This window comes from Petromyzon marinus, assembly GCF_048934315.1.
Source record: "Petromyzon marinus isolate PM22_M1 ecotype Great Lakes invasive population chromosome 84 unlocalized genomic scaffold, UKy_Petmar_22M1.pri1.0 chr84_unloc.2, whole genome shotgun sequence".
NCBI classification, from domain to species: domain Eukaryota; kingdom Metazoa; phylum Chordata; class Hyperoartia; order Petromyzontiformes; family Petromyzontidae; genus Petromyzon; species Petromyzon marinus.
The window spans coordinates 477,563-493,520 of NW_027422639.1; the positions used below are offsets into that span (position 1 = coordinate 477,563).

Consider the following 15,958-nt stretch of genomic DNA (forward strand, 5'->3'; position numbering starts at 1 on the left):
ACATTCCACGTGGCCACACGAAGTGGCTTTTTTCTGTTTCTGGAGGAGCCCCGAGGGTTGGGATTCAATCTCCTGGCTCCGCTAATTGGGGTTTGGCCAGGAGGCGTCATGAATATTCAGCTTAGCGGAATATTTCCCACTTGTCTCAAGCCCCCGTTTGGCCGCTGTTGTGGCTACAAACGCCGTGAAGGCGAATGGCACTGCTCACCACAGCGTTACCATCCACCACAGAGACCTATAGACTCACCACACAGAGACCCATAGACTCACCACACAGAGACCTATAGACCCACCACACAGAGACCCATAGACTCACCTCACAGAGACCCACAGACTAACCACACAAAGACCCACAGACTCAACACACAGAGACCCACAGACTCACCACACAGAGACCCATAGACTCACCTCACAGAGACCCACAGACTAACCACACAAAGACCCACAGACTCAACACACAGAGACCCACAGACTCACCACACAGAGACCCATAGACTCACTACACAGAGACTCACAGACTTACCACACAGAGACCCACAGACTCACCTCACAGAGACCCACAGACTCACCACACAGAGACCTATAGACTCACCACACAGAGACCCATAGACTCACCTCACAGAGACCCACAGACTAACCACACAGAGACCCACAGACTCACCACACAGAGACCCACAGACTCACCACACAGAGACCCATAGACTCACTACACAGAGTCTCACAGACTTACCACACAGAGACACACAGACTCGCCACACAGAGACCCATAGACTCACCACACAGAGACCCATAGACTCATCACACAGAGACCCATAGACTCACCTCACAGAGACCCACAGACTCACCACACAGAGACCCACAGACTCACCACACAGAGACCCACAGACTCACCACACAGAGACCCACAGACTCACCACACAGGGACCCACAGACTCACCACACAGAGACCCACAGACTCACCACACAGAGACCCATAGACTCACCTCACAGAGACCCACAGACTCACCACACAGAGACCCACAGACTCACCACACAGAGACCCATAGACTCACGTCACAGAGACCCACAGACTCACCACACAGAGACCCATAGACTCACCACACAGAGACCCACAGACTCACCACACAGAGACCCATAGACTCACCACACAGAGACCCGTAGACTCACCACATAGAGACCCAAAGACTCACCACACAGAGACCCACAGAATCACCACACAGAGACACAGAGACCCACAGACTCACCACACAAAGACCCACAGACTCACCACACAGAGACCCATAGACTCACCACACAGAGACCCACAGACTCACCACACAGAGACCCATAGACTCACCACACAGAGACCCACAGACTCACCACACAGAGACCCACAGACTCACCACACAGAGGCCCATAGACTCACCACACAGAGACCCACAGACTCACCACACAAAGACCCACAGACTCACCACACAGAGACCATAGACTCACCACACAGAGACCCATAGACCCACCACACAGAAACCCATAGACTCACCACACAGAGACTCACAGACTCACCTCACAGAGACCCATAGACTCACCACACAGAGACCCACAGACTCACCACACAGAGACCCATAGACTCATCACACAGAGACCCATAGACTCACCTCACAGAGACCCACAGACTCACCACACAGAGACCCACAGACTCACCACACAGAGACCCACAGACTCACCACACAGAGACCCACAGACTCACCACACAGGGACCCACAGACTCACCACACAGAGACCCACAGACTCACCACACAGAGACCCATAGACTCACCTCACAGAGACCCACAGACTCACCACACAGAGACCCACAGACTCACCACACAGAGACCCATAGACTCACGTCACAGAGACCCACAGACTCACCACACAGAGACCCATAGACTCACCACACAGAGACCCACAGACTCACCACACAGAGACCCATAGACTCACCACACAGAGACCCGTAGACTCACCACATAGAGACCCAAAGACTCACCACACAGAGACCCACAGAATCACCACACAGAGACACAGAGACCCACAGACTCACCACACAAAGACCCACAGACTCACCACACAGAGACCCATAGACTCACCACACAGAGACCCACAGACTCACCACACAGAGACCCATAGACTCACCACACAGAGACCCACAGACTCACCACACAGAGACCCACAGACTCACCACACAGAGGCCCATAGACTCACCACACAGAGACCCACAGACTCACCACACAGAGACCCACAGACTCACCACACAGGGACCCACAGACTCACCACACAGAGACCCACAGACTCACCACACAGAGACCCATAGACTCACCTCACAGAGACCCACAGACTCACCACACAGAGACCCACAGACTCACCACACAGAGACCCATAGACTCACGTCACAGAGACCCACAGACTCACCACACAGAGACCCATAGACTCACCACACAGAGACCCACAGACTCACCACACAGAGACCCATAGACTCACCACACAGAGACCCGTAGACTCACCACATAGAGACCCAAAGACTCACCACACAGAGACCCACAGAATCACCACACAGAGACACAGAGACCCACAGACTCACCACACAAAGACCCACAGACTCACCACACAGAGACCCATAGACTCACCACACAGAGACCCACAGACTCACCACACAGAGACCCATAGACTCACCACACAGAGACCCACAGACTCACCACACAGAGACCCACAGACTCACCACACAGAGGCCCATAGACTCACCACACAGAGACCCACAGACTCACCACACAAAGACCCACAGACTCACCACACAGAGACCATAGACTCACCACACAGAGACCCATAGACCCACCACACAGAAACCCATAGACTCACCACACAGAGACTCACAGACTCACCTCACAGAGACCCATAGACTCACCACACAGAGACCCACAGACTCACCACACAGAGACCCACAGACTCACCACACAGAGGCCAACAGACTCGCCACACAGAGACCCACAGACTCGCCACACAGAGACCCACAGACTCACCACACAGAGACCCATAGACTCACAGAGACTCATAGACTCACAACACAGAGACCCACAGACTCACCACACAGAGACCCATAGACTCACCACACAGAGACCCACAGACTCACCACACAGAGACCCACAGACTCACCACACAGAGACCCATAGACTCACCACACAGAGAACCACAGACTCACCACACAGAGACCCACAGACTCACCACACAGAGACCGATAGACTCACCACACAGAGGCCCATTGACTCACCACACAGAGACCCATAGACTCACCACACAGAGACCCACAGACTCACCTCACAGAGACCCATAGACTCACCACACAGAGACCCACAGACTCACCACACAGAGACCCACAGACTCACCACACAGAGGCCCACAGACTCACCACACAGAGACCCACAGACTCACCACACAGAGACACAGAGACTCACCACACAGAGACCCATAGACTCACCACACAGAGACCCACAGACTCACCACCACACAGAGACCCACAGACTCACCACACAGAGACCCACAGACTCACCACCACACAGAGACCCACAGACTCACCACACAGAGACCCACATACTCACCTCACAGAGACCCACAGACTCACCACACAGAGACCCATAGACTCACCACACAGAGACCCATAGACTCACCACACAGAGACCCACAGACTCACCACACAGAGACCCATAGACTCACCACACAGAGACCCACAGACTCACCTCACAGAGACCCATAGACTCACCACACAGAGACCCACAGACTCACCACACAGAGACCCACAGACTCACCACACAGAGACCCATAGACTCACCACACAGAGACCCATAGACTCACCACACAGAGACCCATAGACTCACCACACACACCCATAGACTCACCTCACAGAGACCCACAGCCGTCTCGTCTACAGTGCGTCGTGCACGCGCGCCGCCGTACAGTACAATCACGCGCACGCCGCACTGTATATGCGCGTGCTGCTGTACAGTATAAACACACGTGCCGCACTGTACTGCTGTGCCGCGCACTGTACAGGCGCACCGCGGGGTACTGGTGAGGGTGGTGGTGAGGGTGTTGGTGGTGGTGGTGGTGAGGGTGGTGGTGGTGGTGGTGAGGGTGGTGGTGAGGGTGGTGGTGAGGGTGGTGGTGAGGGTGGTGGGGGTGGTGAGGGTGTTGGTGGTGGTGGTGATGGTGGTGAGGGTGGTGGTGGTGGTGAGGGTGGTGGTGGTGGTGGTGAGGGTGGTGGTGGTGGTGGTGGTAAGGGTGGTGGTGGTGATGGTGGTGGTGAGGGTGGTGGTGGTGGTGGTGAGGGTGGTGGTGAGGGTGTTGGTGAGGGTGGTGGTGATGGTGGTGGTGAGGGTGGTGAGGGTGGTGGTGGTGGTGGTGAGGGTGGTGGTGGTGGTGAGGGTGGTGGTGGTGGTGGTGAGGGTGGTGGTGGTGGTGGTGGTGGTAAGGGTGGTGGTGGTGATGGTGGTGGTGAGGGTGGTGGTGGTGGTGGTGAGGGTGGTGGTGAGGGTGTTGGTGAGGGTGGTGGTGATGGTGGTGGTGAGGGTGGTGAGGGTGGTGAGGGTGGTGGTGGTGGTGAGGGTGGTGGTGAGGGTGTTGGTGAGGGTGGTGGTGGTGATGGTGGTGGTGAGGGTGGTGAGGGTGGTGGTGGTGGTGAGGGGGGTGGTGGTGGTGAGGGTGGTGGTGGTGGTGAGGGTGGTGGTGGTGATGGTGGTGGTGAGGGTGGTGAGGGTGGTGGTGAGGGTGGTGGTGGTGGTGAGGGTGGTGGTGAGGGTGGTGGTGGTGAGGGTGGTGGTGGTGATGGTGGTGGTGAGGGTGGTGGTGGTGAGGGTGGTGAGGGTGGTGGTGGTGGTGGTGGTGAGGGTGGTGGTGATGGTGGTGAGGGTGGTGGTGGTGGTGGTGAGGGTGGTGGTGGTGGTGAGGGTGGTGGTGGGGGTGGTGGTGATGAGGGTGGTGGTGAGGGTGGTGGTGGTGATGGTGGTGGTGATGGTGGTGAGGGTGGTGATGGTGGTGAGGGTGGTGGTGGGGGTGGTGGTGGTGAGGGTGGTGGTGAGGGTGGTGGTGGGGGTGGTGGTGGTGGTGGTGGTGAGGGTGGTGGTGAGGGTGGTGGTGGGGGTGGTGGTGAGGGTGGTGGTGGTGGTGGTGGGGGTGGTGGTGGTGAGGGTGGTGGTGAGGGTGGTGGTGAGGGTGGTGGTGGTGGTGAGGGTGATGCTGGTGGTGAGGGTGGTGGTGATGGTGGTGGTGGTGGTGAGGGTGGTGGTGGTGGTGAGGGTGATGCTGGTGGTGAGGGTGGTGGTGAGGGTGGTGGTGGGGGTGGTGGTGGTGGTGATGGTGGTGAGGGTGGTGGTGGGGGTGGTGGTGGTGGTGATGGTGGTGATGGTGGTGGTGGGGGTGATGATGGTGAGGGTGGTGGTGGTGGTGAGGGTGGTGGTGGTGAGGGTGGTGGTGGTGGTGAGGGTGATGGTGATGGTGGTGGTGAGGGTGGTGGTGGTGATGGTGGTGGTGAGGGTGGTGGTGGTGGTGAGGGTGGTGGTGGTGAGGGTGGTGGTGGGGGTGAGGGTGGTGGTGATGGTGGTGGTGGTGAGGGTGGTGGTGATGGTGATGGTGGTGGTGATGGTGGTGGTGGGGGTGGTGATGATGGTGGTGGTGGTGATGATGGTGGTGGTGATGGTGGTGGTGAGGGTGGTGGTGGTGATGGTGGTGGTGATGGTGGTGGTGCGGGTGGTGGTGGTGGTGGTGAGGGTGGTGGTGGTGGTGGTGAGGGTGGTGGTGGTGGTGGTGGTGAGGGTGGTGGTGAGGGTGGTGGTGAGGGTGGTGGTGGTGGTGGTGGTGAGGGTGGTGGTGGTGGTGGTGGTGGTGAGGGTGGTGAGGGTGGTGGTGGTGGTGAGGGTGGTGGTGATGGTGGTGAGGGTGGTGGTGGTGGTGGTGAGGGTGGTGGTGGTGGTGAGGGTGGTGGTGGTGAGGGTGGTGGTGGTGATGGTGGTGGTGATGGTGGTGAGGGTGGTGATGGTGGTGGTGAGGGTGGTGGTGAGGGTGGTGGTGGGGGTGGTGGTGGTGAGGGTGGTGGTGAGGGTGGTGGTGGTGATGGTGGTGGTGATGGTGGTGAGGGTGGTGATGGTGGTGAGAGTGGTGGCTAGGGTGGTGGTGGTGGTGGTGAGGGTGGTGGTGAGGGTGATGGTGGGGGTGGTGGTGGTGGTGAGGGTGGTGATGGTGGTGAGGGTGGTGGTGAGGGTGGTGGTGGTGGTGATGGTGGTGGTGAGGGTGGTGGTGGTGATGGTGGTGGTGAGGGTGGTGGTGGTGAGGGTGGTGGTGAGGGTGGTGGTGGTGATGGTGGTGGTGATGGTGGTGAGGGTGGTGATGGTGGTGAGGGTGGGGGTGATGGTGGTGGGGGTGATGGTGGTGGGGGTGAGGGTGGTGGTGGTGGTGGGGGTGGTGAGGGTGGTGGTGAGGGTGGTGGTGGTGGTGGTGGTGAGGGTGGTGGTGAGGGTGGTGGTGAGGGTGGTGGGGGTGGTGAGGGTGGTGGTGAGGGTGATGGTGGTGGTGGGGGTGGTGGTGGTGAGGGTGGTGGTGAGGGTGGTGGTGGGGGTGGTGGTGGTGAGGGTAGTGGTGAGGGTGGTGGTGGGGGTGGTGGTGGTGGTGAGGGTGGTGGTGAGGGTGGTGGTGGGGGTGAGGGTGGTGGTGGTGGTGGGGGTGGTGGTGGTGAGGGTGGTGGTGAGGGTGGTGGTGGTGGTGGTGGTGAGGGTGGTGGTGAGGGTAGTGGTGAGGGTGGTGGGGGTGGTGAGGGTGGTGGTGATGGTGGTGGTGAGGGTGGTGGTGGTGATGGTGGTGGTGAGGGTGGTGGTGGTGGTGGTGAGGGTGGTGGTGGTGGTGAGGGTGGTGGTGGTGGTGGGGGTGGTGGTGGTGGTGAGGGTGGTGGTGATGGTGAGGGTGGTGGTGAGGGTGGTGGTGGGGGTGATGGTGGTGGTGGTGGTGATGGTGGTGGGGGTGGTGGTGAGGGTGGTGAGGGTGGTGGTGGTGGTGATGATGGTGGTGATGATGGTGGTGATGATGGTGATGGTGGCGGTGATGGTGGTGGTGGTGATGGTGGTGGTGATGGTGGTGGTGATGGTGGTGGTGTGTGCCCTGCTGTCCTTGACACTGGCAGTCTCTGTGTCTGTGTGTCTCTCTCTGTGTCTCTGTGTGTGTTTGTGTCTCTGTGTGTCTGTGTCTCTCTGTCTCTGTGTGTGTCTGTGTCTCTGTGTGTCTCTCTGTGTGTCTCTGTGTGTGTCTGTGTCTCTCTGTGTGTCTCTGTGTGTGTCTCTGTATGTCTCTGTTTGTCTCTGCGTGTCTCTCTGTGTGTCTCTCTGTGTCTCTGTGTGTCTCTGTGTGTGTCTCTGTGTGTGTCTCTGTGTGTGTCTCTCTTTGTGTGTCACTCTCTGTGTGTCTCTCTGTGTGTCTCTCTGTGTGTGTCTCTGTGTCTCTGTCTCTGTGTCTCTTTCTGTGTCTCTGTGTGTCTGTGTGTGTGTCTATGTGTGTGTGTCTGTGTGTGTGTCTATGTGTGTGTCTATGTGTGTGTGTCTCTGTGTGTGTGTCTCTGTGTGTATGTGTGTGTGTGTCTGGACGGGTTCCGCCTCTTTAAGAAGGGGGACCGCACAGACTGTAACAACTACAGGGGCATCTCACTCCTCAATGTGCCGGGAAAGGTCCTGGCAAGGATTATTCAGCATCGCCTTGCCAGGCACGCTGAGGAGAGGCTTGCGGAGCCCCAATGTGGTTTCAGGAAAGGGCGGTCCTGCACAGATGCCATATTCTCTGTCCGTCTGCTACAGCAGAGGTGTAGGGAATTCCAACAAGACCTACATCTCTGCTTTATTGACCTGGTCAAGGCCTATGATACCATCAGTAGGCCTGGGCTCTGGGTTGTTCTTCGTGCTTTTGGAGTCCCTGACCCTCTGCTCACGATCATTAAGGATCTTCATGATGGTGAGCGGGCCCGGGTAAAACTACGTGGCCGGGAGTCAGAGCCATTCCCTGTACACCTTGGGGTGCGACGGGGATGTCCTCTGGCTCCCACATTATTTAACATCTATTTTGACCACGTAGTTCGTGATGCCTTCAATAACTGTACCGGGGGAATCTCCATATGGTACAGATATAATGGGAGGCTGATCGATGCCCGGGTGCGGTCAAGGTATGGCTCCCTATTGCTCAACCATGTTATGTATGCCGATGATTTGGTAATAGCTGCTCAGTCAGAGGAGTTGGAGACGCTGCTGCTGAGACTGGAGCATGCCACTAAGAGATGGGGCCTTACCATCAGCCCCACCAAAACTAAGCACCTGCCTGGGTATTTTGTACCATCGGACACTCCACCCCCACAACTCCCAATCGGTGATGGGGCAGTTGTGGAGAGAGTGGAGAGTTTCCCATACCTGGGCAGTGTGCTTATGACCGGCTCCAGTTTAACAGCAGAGGTCTCACTCCGAATCAGTCGAGCAGCAATATCTTTTCATCGGTTGCGTAACGCTGTGTGGAAGCTACCTGGTCTGTCGCTCCGCACTAAGCTTCAGGTCTTCTCGGCCACGGTCATTCCCTCCCTTCTCTACGCTTGCGAAACGTGGACCCCCCCCCAAATGGAACATCTTCGCCGGTTAGAAACATTTAGGCTAGCCTGCCTACGATCCATCCTGGGTTTAACCAGGCTGGATTGTGTGAGGAGCTCACAAATCCTTGAAAGATCTGGGCAAGGTCCCATCGGTGAGCTCCTCCGGCAGGGAAGGCTGCGTTGGCTGGGTCATGTAGCCCGCATGCCCAGCCACCGCATGCCGAAACAGCTTTTGTTCAGCCGGATTGAGGGGGCTAAACGGGCGCGGCACGGGCTAGAGAAGAGATGGAGTGATGTGGTACAGGAGGACGTGGAGCTGAGTGGACTTGCCGATGACTGGTACCAGCAGTGTCAAGATCGGCCTCTGTGGAGCAGGCTCGTGAAGGATGCTACTGGGCAGTTGGAGGCAGTCGCCCTCCAACAACAACGGAGGGCGGAGGAGCGACGCTCACAACAACGAGCGGAGCGCCGGGTGGCTAAAGCACAGCAGGTTGGCACAGTAGGGGGCACAGGTGGTGCATCAGCCAGTCATCTCAGTCAGTCGACCCGTGGCACCTGGGTCTGCCCCGTGACCTCCTGCCGGCGGGCGTTCGACACTTCACGTGGCCTCAGGTTGCACATAGCCTGGCACAAGCGTCGTGGTGACGTCACCGCCACTTAGTGGCGAATGGCGGTTGTTGTTGTGTGTCTGTGTGTGTGTCTATGTGTGTGTGTATATGTAGGTTATGAAAATTTGATGAAAAGAATAAAAATTTAATAAAATTTGGAAATTGCGTAATTATCCGAAATTATGGTAATTGGAGTAATTACGTGCATAGATTATGCTAATTCGAGAGATAATCGTATTGATTTATGCGCGCGTGTGTGCTTATCCTAATGCGATCCTTTATGGTAATTAGGCCCCGCCTCGCTGACCAGGGTCCTATCCAATCGGGATAAGGCAATTCGTCGTATGGAGTTATGCAGGTGCTGTGAGCATGCCAGAGCCAACTCGGCTCCGTTGTTTCATTTCGTCTTAACGCTCGGCAATGCAATTATTCGCGCTTTAACATTTACCGAGTACGCATTGGCGTGTTCACGTCTCAAGATGCAGATCTCAACGCAGGATTCGGCTCTCATGCATGCAACTTCGGAAAGAGACGCACGGCCGCTTCTGCGTTCATCAATTTTACTCCCGACCAAACTTCAGCTCCAGAAGCTGCAACTCTCGGCTTGGAATTCCAACGCAGTATCAACACAGCGTCATCAACGGCTGCGTTGATTCACCTTGGCGACGGCACATGTGACCCATTCCACCGCGATGCGCGAGCTCGCTTGGTGAGAGAGAGCGAGAGCGAGAGAGAGAGGAGAGTCGTTAAAGCATCCAGGCACGCTGTTCTAACAAAAACCTTAAGACTCTATTCTGAATGATTATACTTGAATTGCCCACACAGTACTGCACTCATTATTGATCAAACGCAACCCTTAATGCCATTCTTGTCACGTTGCTAACAGGGCAGCAGGCCGATTGATTATTACGCGATGATATTCATATGACGAGGCGATCGAACAATTATTATTTCCCAAAAAGTGCAGGCGTCCGTCAGTAGGCCCGCCACGTCCGTTCGTGGATACTCCTGCAGGATTACGCAATTACAAAAACGAACGACTCGAACACTTCTAAGTGAACTCATCCACGCAGCTCAGCGGGCCCCCAGTGGCCGCCGTTAGCGGCGACTAGCTGGCGCCCTCGCCACGAGCCTCCCTGCACGTGTCGAGAATTTCTGTTTGCTCCCCGCGGGGAGCGGTGGGGGCTCGTGAGCGTGGTGTGTGTGTGTGCGTGTGTGTGTGTGTGTGCGTGTGTGCGTGTGTGCGTGCGTGTGTGTGTACGTGTGTGTGTGTCACACGGACAGCGTGGCACTCCGCACGGGGCGGCCGCAGCTTCCGCCCGCGGCCGGCTGGAGGAGTCGGCCCCGCCGCCCGCCGTCGGCTCCGCGGTGATCCGTCCGCCGTCCCGGTTCCCGAGCCGCCGCCGCCGGCCGGCCGATTGGCCGGTCGGCGCGAGTGTCGGCCGAGCCCGCGGGCCCTCTCGCTAGGAGCGACGGCCTTTGAGCGACGCTTCTGCCTCTCGTGGTACGCTGGCACCCGGCGTGCCTCGACATTCTCAGCTGGCCACGCCGGGGGGCGGGTGGTCACCCCGGCCGGGGCCGGCCGCTAGCAGCACTCGGCGGCGGCTCGGCCCGGATCGACAGCTTGTTGAGCTCGCTGTTGCTCGTTGGACTGAACTGTCGAGGCGATGGTTGGGCTGTTCGTGTGTTCGTGCGTTCGTGTGTTCGTGCGTTCGTGTGTGCGTGTGTGTGTTCGTGTGTGTGCGTTCGTGTGTGTGTTCGTGTGTGTGTGTGTCTAGTGGGGAGCGATAGTGTAGTGGTTAGCGCTACGCTGCGCTATGAACCTGGCGACCCGGGTTCGATTCCCGCTCACGGCCAACACCAGTGACGATTATCTGAACCGGTCCCGGGCCTCCCCTAGGTCGACTCAGCCTCAAATGAGTACCTGGTGCGGTGTGTAAACATTGCCACTAGGGAGACAAAGGCGGTCGGGCGTGGTGCTGGTAGCCACCCACCCCCTCGTGTACCATTACCGGCCTTCATAGGTGCTCGCTAACAGCACTTGCCCCTACAGTCTGTTAAGGCTACATGGGGGATCTTTATCTTTGTTCGTGCGTGTGTGTGTGTGTGCGTGTGTGTGTGTATGCGTGTGTGTGTGTTCGTGTGTGTGTGCGTGTGTGTGTGTGTGTGCGTGTGTGTGTGTGCGTGTGTTCGTGCGTGTGTGTGCGTGTGTGTGTGTGTTCGTGTGTGTGTGCGTGTGTGTGTGCGTCATCCCATCAAGCCATCCTGCGTGTCCCCCCATCGATCACCGTCCCCTCCCCAAGGTATCCCTTCACCCGTGGGGCCACAGATGCCCCCCCCCCCCCTCCCTGCAACATCATCGAGCAATTCCTCGCTCGGGGTTGAATTCCTTTCTCGTGCTGCGGGAAGACAAAGGCGGCCGGGAGGCTCTCTCTCTATGGAAGTTCGCCTCCCCTCTTGGTGAACCTGGAGGCTGTCCATCAGAGCGGTGTGTTTGTGAAATCATCCCCTGTCCATCTGGAGATTCCGCAGATAATCGCTAAACTTCTAGTGTAGTGGTAGTTGTGTACTACACTACTAGTAGTAGTACTACTACTAGTAGTACTACTACTAGTAGTAGTAATGTAGTAGTAGTGTACTACACTACTACTAGTAGTACTAATACTACTAGTAGTATGTGTACTACTACTAGTAGTACTACTAGTAGTACTACTACTACTAGTAGTACTACTACTAGTAGTAGTAATGTAGTAGTAGTGTACTACACTACTACTAGTAGTACTAATACTACTAGTAGTAGTGTAGTAGTAGTTGTGTAGTAGTAGTACACTACTAGTAGTAGTACTACTAGTACTACTACTAGTAGTAGTACTAGTAGTAGTAGTACTACTGCTAGTAGTACTACTACTAGTAGTACTACTAGTACTACTACTAGTACTACTACAGTACTACTACTACACTCTACTACTAGTACTACTAGTAGTAGTGTGTAGTAGTAGTAGTACTACACACTACTACACTACTACTACACTACACTACTACTACACTACTACACTACTACTACTACACTACTACTAGTACACTACTACTACACTACTACTACTACTACACTACTACTACACTACTACTACACTACTACTACTACACTACTACTACACTACTACTACTACACTACTACTACACTACTACTACTACTACACTACTACTAGTACTACTACACTACTACTACACTACTACTAGTACTACTACACTACTACTACACTACTACTACACTACTACTACACTACTACTACACTACTACTACTACACTACTACTACTACACTACTACTACACTACTACACTACTACTAGTACTACTACACTACTACTACACTACTACTAGTACACTACTACTACACTACTACTACACTACTACTACTACTACACTACTACTACACTACTACACTACTACTACTACACTACTACTACACTACTACACTACTACTACTACACTACTACTAGTACTACTACACTACTACTACACTACTAGTACTACTACTAGTAGTACTACACTACTACTACACTACTACTACACTACTAGTACTACTGTACTACTACTAGTACTAGTAGTAGTACACTACTACTAGTAGTACTAGTACACTAGTGTGTGTGTGTGTGCGTGTGTGTGTGCGTCATCCCATCAAGCCATCCTGCGTGTCCCCCCATCGATCACCGTCCCCTCCCCAAGGTATCCCTTCACCCGGGGGGCCACAGATGGCCCCCCTCCCTCCCTGCAACATCATCGAGCAATTCCTCGCTCGGGGTTGAATTCCTTTCTCGTGCTGCGGGAAGACAAAGGCGGCCGGGAGGCTCTCTCTCTATGGAAGTTCGCCTCCCCTCTTGGTGAACCTGGAGGCTGTCCATCAGAGCGGTGTGTTTGTGAAATCATCCCCTGTCCATCTGGAGATTCCGCAGATAATCGCTAAACTTCTAGTGTAGTGGTAGTTGTGTACTACACTACTAGTAGTAGTACTACTACTAGTAGTACTACTACTAGTAGTAGTAATGTAGTAGTAGTGTACTACACTACTACTAGTAGTACTAATACTACTAGTAGTACTACTACTAGTAGTACTACTAGTAGTACTACTACTAGTAGTACTACTACTAGTAGTAGTAATGTAGTAGTAGTGTACTACACTACTACTAGTAGTACTAATACTACTAGTAGTAGTGTAGTAGTAGTTGTGTAGTAGTAGTACACTACTAGTAGTAGTACTACTAGTACTACTAGTAGTAGTACTAGTAGTAGTACTACTGCTAGTAGTACTACTACTAGTAGTAGTACTACTAGTACTACTACTAGTACTACTACAGTACTACTACTACACTCTACTACTAGTACTACTAGTAGTAGTGTGTAGTAGTAGTAGTACTACTACACACTACTACTACACTACTACACTACACTACTACTACACTACTACACTACTACTACTACACTACTACTACACTACTACTAGTACACTACTACTACACTACTACTACTACACTACTACTACACTACTACTACTACACTACTACTACACTACTACTACTACACTACTACTACACTACTACTACACTACTACTACTACACTACTACTAGTACTACTACACTACTACTACAACACTACTACTACACTACTACTAGTACTACTACACTACTACTACACTACTACACTACTACTACACTACTACTACACTACTACTACTACACTACTACTACACTACTACACTACTACTACTACACTACTACTACACTACTACTACACTACTACTCTACTACTACACTACTACTAGTACTACTACACTACTACTACACTACTACTAGTACACTACTACTACACTACTACTACACTACTACTACTACACTACTACTACACTACTACTACTACACTACTACTACACTACTACACTACTACTACACTACTACTAGTACTACTACACTACTACTACAACACTACTACTACACTACTACTAGTACTACTACACTACTACTACACTACTACTACACTACTACACTACTACTACACTACTACTACACTACTACTACTACACTACTACTACACTACTACACTACTACTACTACACTACTACTACACTACTACTACACTACTACTAGTACTACTACACTACTACTACACTACTACTAGTACACTACTACTACACTACTACTACACTACTACTACTACACTACTACTACACTACTACTACTACACTACTACTACACTACTACTAGTACACTACTACTACACTACTACACTACTACTACACTACTACTACTACACTACTACTACACTACTACTACTACACTACTACTACACTACTACTACACTACTACTACTACACTACTACTAGTACTACTACACTACTACTACAACACTACTACTACACTACTACTAGTACTACTACACTACTACTACACTACTACACTACTACTACACTACTACTACACTACTACTACTACACTACTACACTACTACTACTACACTACTACTACACTACTACTAGTACACTACTACTACACTACTACTACTACACTACTACTACACTACTACTACTACACTACTACTACACTACTACTACTACACTACTACTACACTACTACTACACTACTACTACTACACTACTACTAGTACTACTACACTACTACTACAACACTACTACTACACTACTACTAGTACTACTACACTACTACTACACTACTACACTACTACTACACTACTACTACACTACTACTACACTACTACTACTACACTACTACTACACTACTACACTACTACTACTACACTACTACTACACTACTACTACACTACTACTAGTACTACTACACTACTACTACACTACTACTAGTACTACTACACTACTACTATACTACTACTAGTACACTACTACTACACTACTACTACACTACTACTACTACACTACTACTACACTACTACACTACTACTACTACACTACTACTACACTACTACACTACTACTACTACACTACTACTAGTACTACTACACTACTACTACACTACTAGTACTACTACTAGTAGTACTACACTACTACTACACTACTACTACACTACTAGTACTACTGTACTACTACTAGTAGTAGTACACTACTACTAGTAGTACTAGTACACTAGTACTAGTAGTACTAGTAGTGTAGTACTACTAGTACTACTAGTACACTACTACACTAGTACTAGTAGTGTACTAGTACTAGTAGTACTAGTGTACTAGTAGTAGTACTAGTGTACTAGTAGTACTAGTACTACTAGTACACTAGTACTACTAGTACACTAGTACTACTAGTACACTAGTACTAGTAGTACTAGTACACTAGTACTAGTACTACTAGTAGTACTAGTACACTAGTACTACTAGTAGTAGTGTACTAGTAGTACTAGTACTACTAGTACTAGTGTACTACTAGTGTACACTAGTAGTACACTAGTACTACTAGTGTACACTAGTAGTACTAGTACACTAGTACACTAGTAGTACTAGTACACTAGTGTACTACTAGTGTACTAGTGTACTAGTACACTAGTAGTACTAGTGTACTAGTACACTAGTACTACTAGTGTACTAGTACTAGTGTACTAGTACACTAGTAGTACTAGTACTACTACTCATAGTACACGGCGTAGACGGTGGCCACGGCATAGAGGCCGTGCCGTGTGAGCGTGGCGCTCACCACGGTGTCCGTGTCTACTACTACTACA

General features: G+C 52.4%; 1 long non-coding RNA gene across 1 annotated transcript; it reads right to left on the bottom strand.

Moving 5' to 3' along the window:
* Positions 1 to 9,762: 9,762 nt before the first annotated feature.
* Positions 9,763 to 15,543, bottom strand: LOC142908411 (uncharacterized). The gene is made up of 2 exons (XR_012931736.1): positions 12,580 to 15,543; positions 9,763 to 12,505 (listed from the first exon to the last, which is right to left on the bottom strand). It is a non-coding gene; the product is annotated as an uncharacterized LOC142908411 (long non-coding RNA).
* Positions 15,544 to 15,958: the final 415 nt, after the last annotated feature.